We start from the raw sequence: 15,686 nt of genomic DNA, 5'->3' as shown, positions 1-15,686 counted from the left end.
CAGTTTTGCTGCCGGGAGAATTTGGCACAGCCACAAAGGACCTTTGTCCGTGCCAGAAGTTGAGCATACAATGCAATCCTTCCCCCTTGTCACACAGTTGGGTTTCCGTAGCTGGGTTAGAAACACTCCCCCAGTGACTGTGACCCACAAACCCAAACACTGTCCCCCTCCCCAACATGAAATCCTTCTTCCCCCATATCAAGTGCTGCAGGCCGGTGGAGACAGGGGAGCGGTCACTGCTTTCGGGAGCCTTTAATTCTCGTGACCTTGACCCAGACTTGCTGCAAGGATGAATCTGAGCGAGTGCCAGAGCTCTCCCCTCCATCTCTCTGCACAACTTTTTCTACTTGGATACTACAAGACCACCTGAATGTAAGGCTCTCAAATTTCCAGGTATATTCTTGTCTTCAAGAGGCCAGAAACTTGGCAGACACATCTGATCTCACCTAACAGCATGTGATTCCTTTGTGCAACATTTCTCTGTGTTTGATCTGCCAGGCTGTGTGTGCACGTATACATAACTTTTTTTTTTTCAACGTAGCAGCTCTGAATCCAGCCTGTCCCACCTTTTCCTCAACAGGCCCTTGAAATGAGGGTCCCTAGGCCAGGACAGGAGCTGCCAGCACCCTGGAGCTCTAGGAAAGGATACCGACATGGGATGCAGAGGACAGAAGATGAGGACACCCCAACACTATGCTGCTGGAATAAAGTGGGATTTAGCAGGATGCAAATGTCTCTGCATTTTCATTTCACTCCGGAAGTACAAAGAGGAAATGATTACTGGATCATTCACACACTATTTAATGCTCTAGTTCAAAAGAACCAGGGATTCTTCTGGAAATATACAGTGGAAGAGAGTGAAAAGGATCTTAGGAAGTAAATGAAGTTTCTTAAGACCTAATACATATAAAAAAATAGTAGGAATTGACACAGTTGTAAATACAATCAGACAAGCACAATCCATGCCTTTGGAGACTTTCTCCCCAGCACATGCCACAAAGAAGGACATGTTTTGTTTCTTCTACTTCTCATTTTAAACATCAAGGGATGCTGATCAAACCAGTTCCTACTTTCATGACTGAGTTTGATCTGGACCATCCGCAGCCTGGATGCTTTGGCACGAAACACCCCTGGAACACCCCTTACAATCCCAAACCACAAAAGGAACCATGTTTCACATGGAAAAATTATTACTGTACTGAGGAATAAAATGCCAAGGAAAACAACAACAACAGAAGAACCGGCTAAACCTCCCATTCATTTATTTCTTACCAGTGGAAGGGTTTACCATCAGAACACCTAAGTGTGACAAAGTATGCTTGGCAGTTGCCTCCTCCCACACATTTTAATCCCAGCATACTCACTATTCCCAGCTCTGGCTCAGAGCTGGAGTCAGCGCAGGCATCAGCCTCTCTGTCTCCCTGGTGCTTGGATTTCCCCTAGGGCTACTTCATAGCTCCTCCAGATGAAGAAACTGTAACAATGATGCTTGAGCAATACTTGAGAAATGCAGAAAAGGAGGAGCACTGCTCCATAAAACGGCTTCTCACTGAAGGTTATTTGTTTAAATCTTTTTTTAAAGAATTTTTTAAAACTTGGTTTCTTCTCCTCCTGTTTCTGGGATGCCAGGACCAGGCCTGCAGTAGCGTGCCCAGGGCTTATGCTCACCCCCACCCTCTCTAGCAAACCCTCCTCCTTCCTGCTCTCTCCTCAGAGCTGCAAAACAGGCTCCAACCATCCAGTCATCAAAATCCAGTGGGACACTAATATTCAGTATTTGTTTGCCAAAACACATGTGCACTCCTTCCAAAGGAAAGAACAAAAAATGAAAAAAAATCCTTAATGATATGATTTCAAGAGACACTGATTCTGTGACCAGCTTGCATTAATTTAGATGGTCACTCGGTTTTAAAACGTTTGTAAAAATTCTCTCAAAAAGAAACAGCCACCAGACACTCCACCATGAACTCTGTGCGATGTGGCAGTTCTTTCCATGGCAACCCACCAGCACCAAGCATGCTTTTCTCCATAGACTTTGCTGCACAGCAAAGGAGGGCAGGGAAAGAGCCTGCTGAAAACTCCAGCTGTTGCTGCCATCCTGGCAATCCTGTCACCCCTGGGAACCAAATACACTGGGGAAAGGCAGCACTTCCACAGCCTCACCGCTGAAACGTGTCGTAGCTACTGCTAACCAGCTGCTCTGTCATTTGCAGGTTGGTTGGTTTGCTTGCTTTGTAAGCCCAATCAATCTATTTTGTTTCCTAAACAGCATAAAATATTATCCTTGTAGTCCCAAAATCATTCTCCACACCAGAAGGGAGTGGAATTAAGGCAATTGGGCTATGTTCTCAGATGGTCTCGACATGCAACAGCAGGATGCTCACTGAGGGCATCTCCTTTTGGAGGACAGGCAGACCTGCCACTGCTGTGGGCAGCCCAACCAGTGTGCAGGGCAGGCAGGCAGGGCACCCGCAAGCTCCCTGATGTTCTGCTAGGACCAACTAGACACCAGCTAGGCTTTCAAACTTGTCTCTGCAACTATACATTTTCCTTCAAAACATGTCCCTTGCCCACGCTCTTTGATGAATACTTTAGCAATTCAGCATATCCCAGAGGGTGTAGACGTGGGAGCTATGACCTTGTCTTTGGCTAGCCCTCAAGCTAGCCCTGTAGCCAAACCTCTCATGTAACTACTGGCAATCCAAAACTGACCCACAAGCCATCTCCCTAGGACTTCCTCCCTTCCACCTCATCTCAGAAGCACTCCCTGCCTGTCTTATCACCAGCAAGAATGCCTTAAGCACTGTGAAGACCCAGACTGAAGCAGTCCTGGGTTATTTCTCCTGAAGATTTATGTGAAAGCTTAATTACACAGCAGTTCCTGAAGTTTAGGAAAAACCAGGTTCCACAGCAAGAGCTGATGCTATTATTTGACCTGATATTATTATCACCTGAGCCCAAAATCCAAATAAGAAGCGGGGAAGGGGACAAGCAAAAGTGCCATCAATAAGGCTGGAGATAGCAGAGACTTGAAACCAGATCTCAGAGCAGCATTCATCAGCCAGGACCTCTCGTATCTAGCCTGGGTTTCAGACCTCTTTCCCAACAAAAGCATTGACAAAACACACTTACGCGGAGAGCTCCACACTTGAGTGGAGAGCTTCAGTTCCAGCAGATCAGCTGCCTTCTGGCAGGGAAACACTCGCCCATGGATGTTCCCTGAAGCAATTCCTACCTCAAGACTTCTGTGATACTCAGGGAACTAGGTCAAGACTTACTGCATGCTTCTCATCTGAAAGAGGAGCCCAATAAAAAACAATTAATTATTGAATTACTTTTGTCTTTTCTCCCCAAAGCTGCTCTTCTCTTCATGATTTCTTTGCCTTGTGGAAGTGATCTGCTTCTCTTCCAACACCTTTTGTCTACTCTACCCTCACCAAAACATTCATGAAGTGAAGGAAGCTTAGGCAGAAGAAACCAGACAAAGCGTTCACACAGCTCCTGACTTGTGTGGTCTCTAGAAATGCTTCAGAGAGGCAGTCCCTGCAGAGAAGCGCTGCTTTGGGCTTGGAGGGGAATTAGGCCACACATGACCCAATGCATTCTGTTTCCCTGGTACGTCCTGTGGACTCACAACAGTAAAGTAGAGGGTAAAACTCAGAGGGGAGAGAGAGGGAACAAACAAGAAAACCTTAAAACCCCATCCTGCTCACACAGGCCATGGGCCTCTGCTGCCCTTTTGAAAAAAAGATAATTTCTAAAGCAAAGTCATCCCATGTGTGGGACTGCAAGAGGAGGAAAGAGAGCCAGGAAGTGGGAAAAGGCTGCAGAGCCTGCAATGGAAAATCCTCACTCAGTCACTGAACAGGCCTCTTGTAACACTTATTTTAATAAAGTGAATATGATGAAACACAGCCCAGTTGTACACAACACTGCTGAGAAATTGGATCCCACTGCTGAAATCGGCTCTCAAACCCCTACTCTCCAAATACTGGCAGTTCACATCAGTTAATTGCATCCAAACCACCCCCAGACAAGAATGGACAGGAGAAACGAGACAGGATGGGTCACCCCAGATTTGATTCATCTTCAGAGTAGGGCCAGTGTGTAAATCTTCACTGGTCTCTTTTGTCACTTGCCAGGGTTCAAACGTGGCATCTCTGGCTGTTTCCTACTGATGAAAGGTGACACTAACTAGAAGACTTCAAGGGCAATGTCCATGGAACTTGGCCTTAGCTACTGCATGAGCAAGTGAGAAAATAGCCTTCATATTAGGTATAAGAAAGAAAATTTTAAAAGGGCCTGTTTTTTTCTCATTTGCTTTTAATTCTAGATCTTATTCTTTTAAAACTGAATTCAAACAAGAATAGACAGATTTTCCTCCTTTTGTGGAATAAATCAGCCCAGCTGCTGAGGTCAGTGTTTTCAGACCAACACATGAAAGCAGAAGATGTGTCTGAGGAAATTCAGCGCTGGCTGATTCATTCTTTAGAAAGGATGAAGAACAACCATCCTGGCACGTCAAGTTTGTTCCTTTGAAGGAAAAACAATTTAGTGTTGGTATCAAGACAGCAGGAGCTGGAGGGGAAAAAAAAAAAGCAGCAACCCTGTCCAGACTGCCCTGAAATATCTTTTCAGGGTTTAGATGCTCAATAACAAAATAGCCTCCATGGTCCATCGAGTCTGCACTGACCAGAAGTGAGGTGAAAGGTATGCTTCCTCATTCACTTCTTGCATGGTGGCTCAGCACTGCTGGTCTCCCCATACTCCCTGCCAGAGACAGGCACAGAGAGACCAGGGCAGCAAAGGAAGAGAACCACAAACTGTATGACCCACTGAAATGTTTCCAGATGGAATCCACACCTCATGTTTCAGAGGAAACAAAGCACATCCTGAAACTTGTGAAAACAAAAGTGCACAGCAAAAGCCCACCTAAAGCACAGTATGAGAGAAAGAGTGAAAACAGAAGTGCACTCAGATTTCATTCAGATTTGGAGAAATCAAGAGGGTGTCGGTGGAGAAAAAAAAAAGGAAGTATTTTCTCCTTGGACAACCCCATTTCAAGATGCAGGTACACATACACACAACGTGTATCAAGCTATACAAAACCAGCACATGCCATCACTATTTCCTTAGGGTGTAAATAGCATCAGGAAAGAAACACCTTTCAACCTGGCCTTCTGCTTGCTTTCAGTCCCAAGTGACTCATAAGAAGGGCTGTCTGAAAATGCTCAGTAGCAGGTCAATCTTTCCCAGCAGGTAGGAGAGCTGTAAATCAATTGCTTTAAAACAGGGGGAAAAAATTTAAAAAAAAGAAAAGAAAAAGGAAAAAAAAAAACAAACCAAAAGACCCCTGAGGCTTGCTGGGAAGAAGTAAAATTGGGGGGAAAAAAAAGAGGTAAGATGAAAAGAACCTGTAATCTCTTTAATGCAGCACTGAACTTCTTCAGAAGAGAAAGCACAGAAATGATAAGAAAAGGAAAGAAGGTAAGGAAGAAAGCAGCCCACTGACACTAGGTACAGATATTTTTTTTAATGGGCATTAGGTCAGCAGAGCCTTTTCCATCTGCCCTTCTTAAACCAGAGCTGTGATGATGTTACATCTGTGATGTTAATACAGCATTTATCCCGGTGGGACTGTAAGTTTGTTTCATCTGTGCATGCACATGGATATTTTGACGGGTTTTCCTGAGGGGAAGGGCAATTTGTAGGCAGATGATGAAAACAGCAGGTGCTGGACTGCACCTCTACTGGTTTTGGGGTTGCTTAGATGAGAAGGAATTGGCAGCAACAAAGGGCTACAAGGACTTGGAGAGGAAGGAAAGAGGAGAATGAAGAAGAAACAACTTTGCCCTCAGCCTCCTGAAGTCCTTCTGAGTTTAGCTCAAGGGGCCAAAAGGCCAGCCTTGTTGCTGTTACCAGCAGAGCCCTGGTCAGAGACTCCAGCCTTTCTTCTCCCATGCCAAATGCACAGGAACTGCAATGCCCCTCACTCCCGCTCAGTTTTTAGCCCAACCTCCAGGCATGCTCATCTCAGCTCAGAACCCTGGTCAAGGCAGCAATGATAAACACATTTTTCCTGTGTTTTTGTTAATCATTTGATGATTCACATAGATAAAGACATCCCAGTCTTCCTCCTTCAAAAAGTCTACATAAAAAGGAAAGATCACAATTCCACATTCTGCTTTTCTTTCAAATTCCAAGTGCTTTTCCAATCTAATTCAATAAGGACTATGCATACTAACTGGAGCCTGCAAGAGTTCCCAGTTAGCTGCTTGACTAACACAGTGGAAGTTAAAGAAGCTTAGTGAGAAGCTGAAGTCAATGTTTAAAATGGAGATTAGAGACAGGTTTGGAAACTAACTCAGAAAACCATACCCTACAACTTCAGTAATCTCTTAAGTTTAATTACCATGGTTTTAGGATAGGTTACCATAATTAGATTAGACTATACATTCTGTCAAGGTGTAAAAGATCCCTGGAGAACACCACTATTAGTGCCAGCATCAGTTCCCTACACGCTTAACTACATGCAATGCCTTCTAGTTGAACATATCCTAAATAAACCCAAAACAAGCCTAGACTATTTTTCTGCCCAGTGATATGCTGCAGTGGTATTACCAAAAATGGTCACTGTTTCAGGAAACCTGAAGAACAGCTAGCAGACCTGGAGAACACAGCAGAAAACATCTGTATCTTTGTGGGGAGCCTCCAGCACGTGCAACAGAAGTGTGTGCTACAATAGATGGTGCAAGGATTCACTCTGTCCTTGGCATGTGAAGCTGGGGAAGGAAAAAGGCACTTGAGACCCAACAAGAAGCTTAACCTTCACAAACTGCTGTAACAGCAACCAATGGGTTAAAAATTTCCAGAGGTTTTATTTTAAAAGGGGCAAGATAAAACTGGGGATACATTTTCAAATTTAATTTTACAGCCCATGAAGATTATATTCCAGGAAATTGCTCTCTTCTGTGAATATTGTTACAGCATGACATTTTGGTCACATTATCTTAGACTCTTTTCGGCACATCTGTCATATGTGATTCACCGTATATTTAATGATGTGCAACACTGGTTCAAATATATTTTACTAATACAACAAGTTAAGAAAACCTTTTTCCTTATGCTTCAGGTTACAACTTAACTCAGAAATGCTTTCACACAGTACTCATCCAATTTTAAGATCTCCCATGTAGATTTCTGGAACTTTAAACAAGAAAAGAACACGCCGCCCCCCCAAGACAGATAAAAACTGCTTTACATAAATTAGAGAAAGACAAGATACAGTTTAACTGCACTAAATCATGCCAATCCTAATACCTTCTCCAGCATTTTTGAGTTATTCATGTGAAGTATGATTCCTAGGCAGGATTTCTATGGCAAGAAGGTATACCCAGATCAGCAGTTTTTCTCCAACCACAGTGTCACTGCTACAAACCCATACAAGCCCCACTCCTTGTCCCAAAGAGTTTACACATTATGTCCCTGCTAACATGGGAGTCAGAAGGACTATTAGTTATAAATTGCTTTGAAGGTAAAAAAACCAAAGGTGTTAAATATTGCTGTCTTCACCAGTCAATATACTTCAAAACACCCTGCTAACACTATGGTAAAAAAAGCAATTTTGAGCAACAAGATAGATGTTCTACAATTGGTGGCTCAGGAGCAACAAAGAACACCAAGCACTACTGTCTCTGACAAGAGCCCCTTGCAGGGAAATCTGTTCTAGGGTTAAACCGAACAAATTTCAACTCATGCAGTCAGACAGATTTTGTTCAAATCCTTCAGGCAATGAGCTGAGTGTACCTGTACCCTGCAGAGGGCAAAGAGCAAGTGGTATCCACCAGAATGACACCAACCTTTGCAAAAGGAGGACCACCGTCCTGGACCTCCTGGACTTCCTATGAAACATGGCTCACCTTGGGTTAATTGCTGCTCTGCTGAAGGTTTGTGCGCACAGAGCAATCTGACACCCAGCCTCTGCTGAGGAGGGTCTCAGAGAAAGGGATAAGGAGCAGCAGAGGAACACCAGGCACCTCCAGCAACCCACACAGGGCAGGATACACAGACTGCCAGCATGCATTGATCTAGCCATGCTGTCAGCCACCTTTTCGATCAAGTAAAAAAAAAAAAAAAAAAAAAAAAAAAACCAACAAAAAAAACCAACTCACCAAATTCACTCACTGGAATACAAAGGCCTCCCACCCCCAGCTTCTAATTGCCTGGAATAAAATCCAGCCTGTGTAAAGTAGACACGACCTAATTTTCCTATGTGTTCTGTACTCAAATCTCCAATGTTATCTAGGTCTGTGCTGCCATCCCAGCTGAGGCTCCCACCAGCAGGAAGAGCCAGGGAAAGCCCCTGGACACACAGTGAGGTCTCTACAGAATGCCCTGACCAGCAAACTGGACGGCTGGCTCCTTGGCTCAAGCAGATTGGGAAGTATCTAAAAAGGAAAGTGCAGCTAATTACATGAGCTCTTTGAACATCTCTGTTTCCTGTGAGGTGACCCAGGGTTGTCCAGCTTTTCAGACTTCTCAGGGCTGAGTGTTTGAGGAAAAGCAGAGGCACAGAGTGCTGTCAGACAGTGCCAGCAAGCTTAATACTGGCTGGAGTCCTCTGAAAAGCAAACCGACTGGCAGCAACCAAGGAGGCTGCACAGAGGGTGGTTCCTCCCCAAAAGAGAAGTGGTGCTGCACAGCTGTGGCGATGACACAAAATGTGAGCACACTCAATACGCAGCCCAGGAGCCTCCACCTGAGCAGACACTACACCAGGACCAGATGAGACCACAAACATGCACTGCAGGGGGCAAGAGATGATGCATTTGAAATCTCATTTCTTGCAAAATTCTGGCATTTGAAAGTGATACAAAAGCAGCACGTGTTAAAGGAGACATTCAGTTAGCGGACAGTTTGTATGACATCACAGCAGTGCTCAGGGTGTTGAAAAGGGGTCTTGTAAAGGAACAGCTTCTGGAAAACTGCAGAGTTGTGCATTGCTCACATTGCTCAGAGCTCATTATGATGATGTTACCACCACTAAATTTACTGATGTGTTTCAGCAGCCAGGGAAAAGGACACAACACCTGAGCCCAGTGCTCCATGCCCCTGACATATCCCAGAGCACAATACATATACTGAGGAGGAGAAGCCACAGTTAACAGGTCTCTATCTATGACTAGCCTCAGAGACCTGATGGATACAGCTATGCGTCTGCTGGCAGACAAGTGACGTGTTGCAGAAACCAGGTGTCAGAAGCAAGGACTGTGATTTTCAGGGATAATTCACCAGCTATACCTACCAGTTGCTTTACTGTGGTTTTTTTTTTAATATTTGCTAAGTGGCAAACCCCAGTCACCAGCAGTGGCACAATAAACCTTCTCTCGCAAACCCAGCACCTCTGGGCAAGGAGAGCATGGATGGACAAGAAGAGGGAGGTGCTAGACAGGTATGAAACCAAGCCTCCATGAGCCTGAAGCAAACTAAGATACTGGAATGATCACATGGCTCTCCTAACCCTGGGATACTGCTGAGAGATGCAGCCTTGAAACTCCCCACCCTTATAAATGAGATTTTCTAATGTTTATTAATTTTGCAACTAGCTTATGAAACCCTCAAAATACCTTCTAATTGTTTTGCTATTTAAATGCTCTCTGGAGTCACTTACCCCTCTACCAAGAACAACTAAATCACTGTTTCCCTCCTCTCTGCCACCACAGCAGCTGTTGGGAGGTCACCATCTCCCTCCTCTCCATTTGCCCTGTCCCCGAGAGCACAGCTTGGTGTGTACCAGACATATCACAACTGCAGAGCAGTGCTGGGGCCATCACGGGGGCTGAGCACAGGGGTTTTCTTCCTGGTTAGCTTCAGGCTTAAAGGACACATTGAAGCTGTTCTCTGCTGGGAAAGGAGATGACCACTGCCATCCCCTCATGCTTGCCAATGCCACCACCGTGGGCACATACCACATGCCAGGGGATGCAAACCTGACCTGAGCCAACCCTGTCTCCCTTCCTATGCTCAAAACCACTCTTAGGAATCCTCAAAGGTGACATAAGTTATGGCAGGCTCTCGAAGCTTTACACTGCTTTTAACACACAGGGTGTACCTCTGATTTCACTGCCACCTCCAGCAGTCAGGGCTAGCATGAGGCTAATGTATGCATCAGGAGTTTGTCCAAATGACACAATTACTCATCCAGACTCATCTGGAAAGAGATGCTCAGAGATCCTCATGACATGCACAAAATGCACCTTTCAGATTTTCACAGACAGCAAAGGAAGGTGCTTTTGGGTCTTCTCTTACAAAAAAGTGGCAGAATTTCGACAGTAACAGATCAAAACTTATTGCTGCTACCAACAGCCCTACATGTTACACTACCACTGCAGAGATTTCTTTCCTTTTGATAACATGCACCAGAAGAAACGTATTCATAAAGAAGCAACATTTATTAACAACGGTGTGCTCCCTTCCACCCCACAGGCAGATAAGTGCTGCTTCTCACCTACTCACAAGTGCTTTCCCCTAGTGCCTTGGGAGTATTTTTAGAGGGCTGATCCTGGCTCATTGAAGTCCTCTGAAATTTTGCTACTGACTCCAGCAATAGCAAGATCAAAGAAGAAAGCTGCTTCTTCTCTGCAGTCCTCCAGTAACAGAGGGATGGCCTGTCCATGGCCACTCAGAGGGCTCTTTTACTGAAGGTAAAACCATTGGAGATGTTGAAGAATACAATCAGTGCAGGTAGTTCGGTGAGCAGCTGCCGTGAGAGCTGCAGATTTGAGCTCTGGGTGGAGGGAGCCCGAGGGAAGAGCTGGCACCAACCCTGTGCACAACAAAGGGCACAGAGGACCCGTGTGCAGCCAGGTGACCCGATACTCAGAGACACAGCAGGAGCCAAAAACTCAGCAGGAAGAGCCCAGACTTTCATGCACTTAAGACTGTGCAGATGTAAAAGCCCAAGGATTCCTTTGTTTGGGGTCCCACCTCCAGAGGCACCAGTTCAAGCTGTTATTCTGTTATTGCACCATGATTATTTTAAGAATCCAGACATCTGAGACTCTGCTGTGGGAAAGCCCGGGTTGAACTGGTAAGGAAGTCTGTTCTGACTGAGTGTAGGGAGGCAAGCGGGGCACCCCACAGCCCACTGGAACCACCCACAGTGAAAGGGCTTCGGTCCTGGCTCAGGTGGTGTGGGTGCAACTGCCAGAGCAAATCCTGGATGGTCAAACAGGAGAACTTCCTGAACAGGAAAGCAAGGTCACATCAAGATGGGAATCTACTGAATGCCTTATAGCAGAGCTAAAAAAAAAAGCAGTTGTTCTTTGCATTTACATAGTATATATTAGCTAATACCTACTCACTAGATACAATTACATATATAATACAAATAAAATAAAACACATTTTAATCCAGTATTTATAACAAATCCAATAAATGCAAGGCCATTCCCTGTCCTACTGGAGCTCGAGTCTCCTCCTGTAGGTGCTCTTCCCAAGCATTGCACCCCCTACTCGCCCTTCCCTACACACACTCACAGCAGCACCTGAAATGCAGCTGCCCCAAGCACTGTGGGGTTTGGTTCATCTGTTGCAAGCCTGGCTGGATTTCAGAGTGTGGCAAACACAGCAATAGTCTGGTTTGAGGCACGCAAGCAGAAGAGTGTACTTGGAGAACTGCAGACAGGAAACATGCCAGATTGGTTATACCTGAGTCATAACTAACGTTGACAATGAAAACTGAGTCAACTCAGAGACAACTACTGTGCTCAGTGCCTCTGTGATGCTCTACCCTAATGCCACTAACAGCACAACTGGGACTAAGCACAAATTACCCATACAAATATCACAGTTGTTCTGTGTGAAACTGTTGGTGATGCAAAGCATGTGATAACCCCACTGCATTTGCTGCATTAGGAGACAGGAGCACATTCTCCAATATACAAGCAGACTCACAGGTCCAAGCGCTCTTGCTTTCAAGACATCGGGCTCCTGACTTCCACTAGGCAACTCCATCAGTGAGCAGCCACTGAGAAGACAACACTACCAAAAACTACTGATGGCAGCAAAGAAAAAAAAAAAAAAAAAAAAAAAGGGAAGGTCTGGAACAGGTGGAGATGGGAAGCTGCAGGAAAGTTCATTGCAATTTTTGTCACTTCTAACCTCTCTCCTCTCAATTCACTTAACTCTATTCCATCCCTTGATGTTCTTGCTTATCAGGCAGACATGGAAATAGCAGTGTACCTTTTAAATCCCCTGGGACCAGTGAAGAGGAAAGCCAGCAAAGCCTGGTTTAGCTTTAAGTGGAGGGAATAAGGGTTTAAGTGAGGGGAAAAGACTCCACACTTGGTTACATGGGGATTTGCGACACATCATGGACTTGCAATGCAAAGTGTGTACATGGATCCCAAATCACCATTAAAAAAAACCCCAAAAGCCCACAACCCTTGGGCTTCATTTGGGGGAGTCCTTGTTACTGCAGTATCTCTGAGCACTCCCTTGGGTAAGATGTGCCCTTTGCTCCCACACAGGGCTTTGTGCCAGCTTGGATCCACCCTTATCCTCAGGTGGGAAAGTCAGACTTGCTTGAGTGCATGTCATACCTCTGCAGACTACATGCATGTCCCAAATTACTGCAAATTGAAAATCTGTATAGCACATTACATCCATACAGGGAGGCTGAGTAGTTGATGCTGAGCTGAGGACCTGACAGGTAAACTCTCTCACAGCAGTCTGTGTTTGCTGTGGAGCATTTATTTCCCATTGTAAATCACATTTCAGCTTTTCTAGTACAACTCCAGTGCACATCTACCCAAAAAAAAATACAGGCTCCCATCTTCTACTTTTCCCCCCTCTTGATGAACCCGATTTCCCTCCCTGGGAACAGCTTTCCAGGGCAGATCTGACTACCCAGACCTGCCACCCATCACAACACTCAGGAGCATTATGCATCAGGGACCCCCCCCCCCCCCAAACACTCAGCACCAGGTCTGCTTCACCACACAGACTCCTGGCACAGCCATCCCTCCCCAAGAGCCCACTGCTCACCTCTGCACCAGCTCTGCTCAGGGACAGCTGAGCTCCTGACCTTCCCTCCTCCCCCATCTGCTGTACTGTCAGTATTTGGGCTATCAGCCACATCTCTCTTACCTATAACCAGGCCTTTTCTCTTAGCATGTAGCCTAAGCAGGATTGCTCTTCTCCAGCACTTCTCTGTATCCTTTGCAAAATTTCACCATATGATGAAAATTTCAGGTAGAAATGTTATTTCTGTACCTTCTCACAACAATTCCCATTTCAGCTACTTAACCAACTGCCTTTTGATACTCAAAAGCATCACTGCTCAGACTTCTACCTTTGCCAGTCACCATCAACCAAACCGTTCCCACCTCCTCCCAAGGAACAGTTCCACAGGTTTCCTTTGGTCGGGGCATTTGGTTCAAACCTCTCAGCACCCCTCATCCCTCTGAGGAAGCCTGATCACATCTGCTAACATAGCAGCACTCACCTCTTCCACTCCACTGGTAATGCCAGGTTTATCCATCTGCTTGTCAGCTTCTCCCACAACAGCCACTGCCTGTCCTCCCCCCCACCATGCTGCCCTTCCCGCACAGCAGGACTTCCCACCATCCCTCTGCAAAGCCTGTCCTGGCTGCTGCCTTGCAAGCCCCATGGAGACCCACGTTTGCTACGAAACCAGTAGAATTTGGTTTTTGCAGTGTGTTTCAGGTCCTTGGTGGAAAAAAATAGTCAGGATTCCTTCCCAGACCTTGCAGGAAGCAGCAGCTGACACAGGTGGCTGCAAGCATGTGCTGCTCGGTGGCTGTCGCTATCTAGATACCCAGAGACCCTGCTTCCATCACAGCTCCAGCCACATCCTGGGATCACCTTTGGATTCACTGAGGTTGCCACCAGCTAGCAGAGGGGTTTAAAAAGAGAACAAAGAATTTAGCAAGAAGTATGGGACGCACCTTAGAAGGATTTTTTAAAGAACTGCCTAACACACCCATACTGCTTGTTATATTACTGCAGCAAAAACATTATCACTCTAATTTTGGTCATGACAACACACCTTCGGTGTAAATAGGAAGGAAAGCCTTAATTCTCTTCCTGGCTTGCTAGAAGAGTTTAGACAAATCGTTAGCACCTTATTTTACATGCCTGGGGACTGGTTTTGCATCTCTTTCCAAGTTGTTAATCCCTGAAGCCCAGCTGTGAGCAATGTGTAGCAGAGATCAGCTGTGCTGCTTTGGAAGGGGCACCTGACACTGTGTGACCAGAGCAGTGTGACAAGGACATCCTGCAGCCTGAAACAGTGCTATGGACCACCTATAGAAACTGTATAAAAGATCTTTGGTCAGGGTGGCATTCCTCTTGTCTACTTCTTCCCCGTCTAGTTTACAGCTCTGAGTTAAATGGGGAGAGACGAACAATTCTGAGGGCTAAGCCTGAGACCTGCCTCAAACATCTGTCCTAAAGTAGGGTGAAACATCTCTGGAAATGGTGCAGGTCTTTCGACTGATGGTGGAAGTGATTAGACCACTACTACAGAATAACTGCTTAACTTATAGGCAGCTGGGGCAAAACACATCCTAATCCATCTCTCCAGGTTTACTTTCACTCATTTATAAAATGGTATAACAGCACCAACCCAGACTCTCTGAGAGTGAGAGGCTGAGCTGATGAATCCCCAGGTCCTGGCCAGCCACCACACTGATACACAATGGAGGTAATATAGCCTCAGACCCATCTGCCTAAGTCAAAATGCTCAACACCCTTCCCCTCCCCTCAGGAAATAAAGGTGTTACCTTCCAAATAAGGTTTCAGTACAATATGAAGGAATGTGATGTGAATAGAGACAAAGTGTGCAATATTGAAGCTAATCACAGGAAATAGGGGCTGGAAGGGAATCCCATGAGAGCAACACATTCATTTCATTATTATATCACAGATGACATTAAGCATCCACTGAGTCCCTCATGGCAGAATTCTTGCATAAAAAGCACCCCCACTTACCAAGCATGATAGAACCTGCAACTGTTCTATAAATAACAGTTATTTACAAAGAGCTGTTAAATATTTATTTTTCTCTGGAGACTGAGTTCTCTGTTCGTTTGTCTCCATTGCAGAATCATCTGGTATCAGGGAGCAGAGGAGCTCACCTAAAAAAAGACTAGGAATCTGTCCAGAGCCTGATCCGGACACAGCACCAGCCTCCTCCACAAGCTGGCAAGGGAAAAGCATCCAACCTGACACAGAGGGAACACGAAGCAAACAAAACAGGAATGATCTCATTCAGGAGGCAAAGGCAGAAGAAGAAACACCAGTGACACAGCAGCGACTAATAAATGCTATCACACTGCTTCGTCCTTACAGAGCTGCCTTGGCACTGTACATTGAAAGAAGTGACAACCTTCAATTGTTAAGAGTAACTGCAGATTTGCATTACATTTGCTTTGTGTCTTAGGAACAAGAATACACTTCTCACAAGCAATAAATTAGTGATTTTTTTACTTTTTTTTTTTTTTTTAATTTTTTGAACCTGACAGATCAGAGGGGGGGACACATGACACAGGCTCAACCAAAAAACCCATGGTTCTGGAATACACTTCACTGCTAACCCTTTGTAGTAGTAATTGTAATAGTTCTTACTCCAGCTTGCCAAAAGCTGAGTTTTAATTAAATATT

At 45.3% G+C, this 15,686-nt stretch overlaps 1 protein-coding gene across 6 annotated transcripts in view; it reads right to left on the bottom strand.

The window, feature by feature from the left end:
- Window positions 1-15,686, bottom strand: part of ZHX2 (zinc fingers and homeoboxes 2) — a 75,558-nt gene that overhangs the window by 22,619 nt on the left and 37,253 nt on the right. The gene's annotated exons all lie outside the window — the stretch shown is intronic.

This window comes from Corvus cornix, chromosome 2, assembly GCF_000738735.6.
Source record: "Corvus cornix cornix isolate S_Up_H32 chromosome 2, ASM73873v5, whole genome shotgun sequence".
NCBI classification, from domain to species: Eukaryota; Metazoa; Chordata; class Aves; order Passeriformes; family Corvidae; genus Corvus; species Corvus cornix.
Note: the sequence above shows the minus strand (reverse complement) of the source record. Positions and strands in the feature narration are given on the sequence as shown.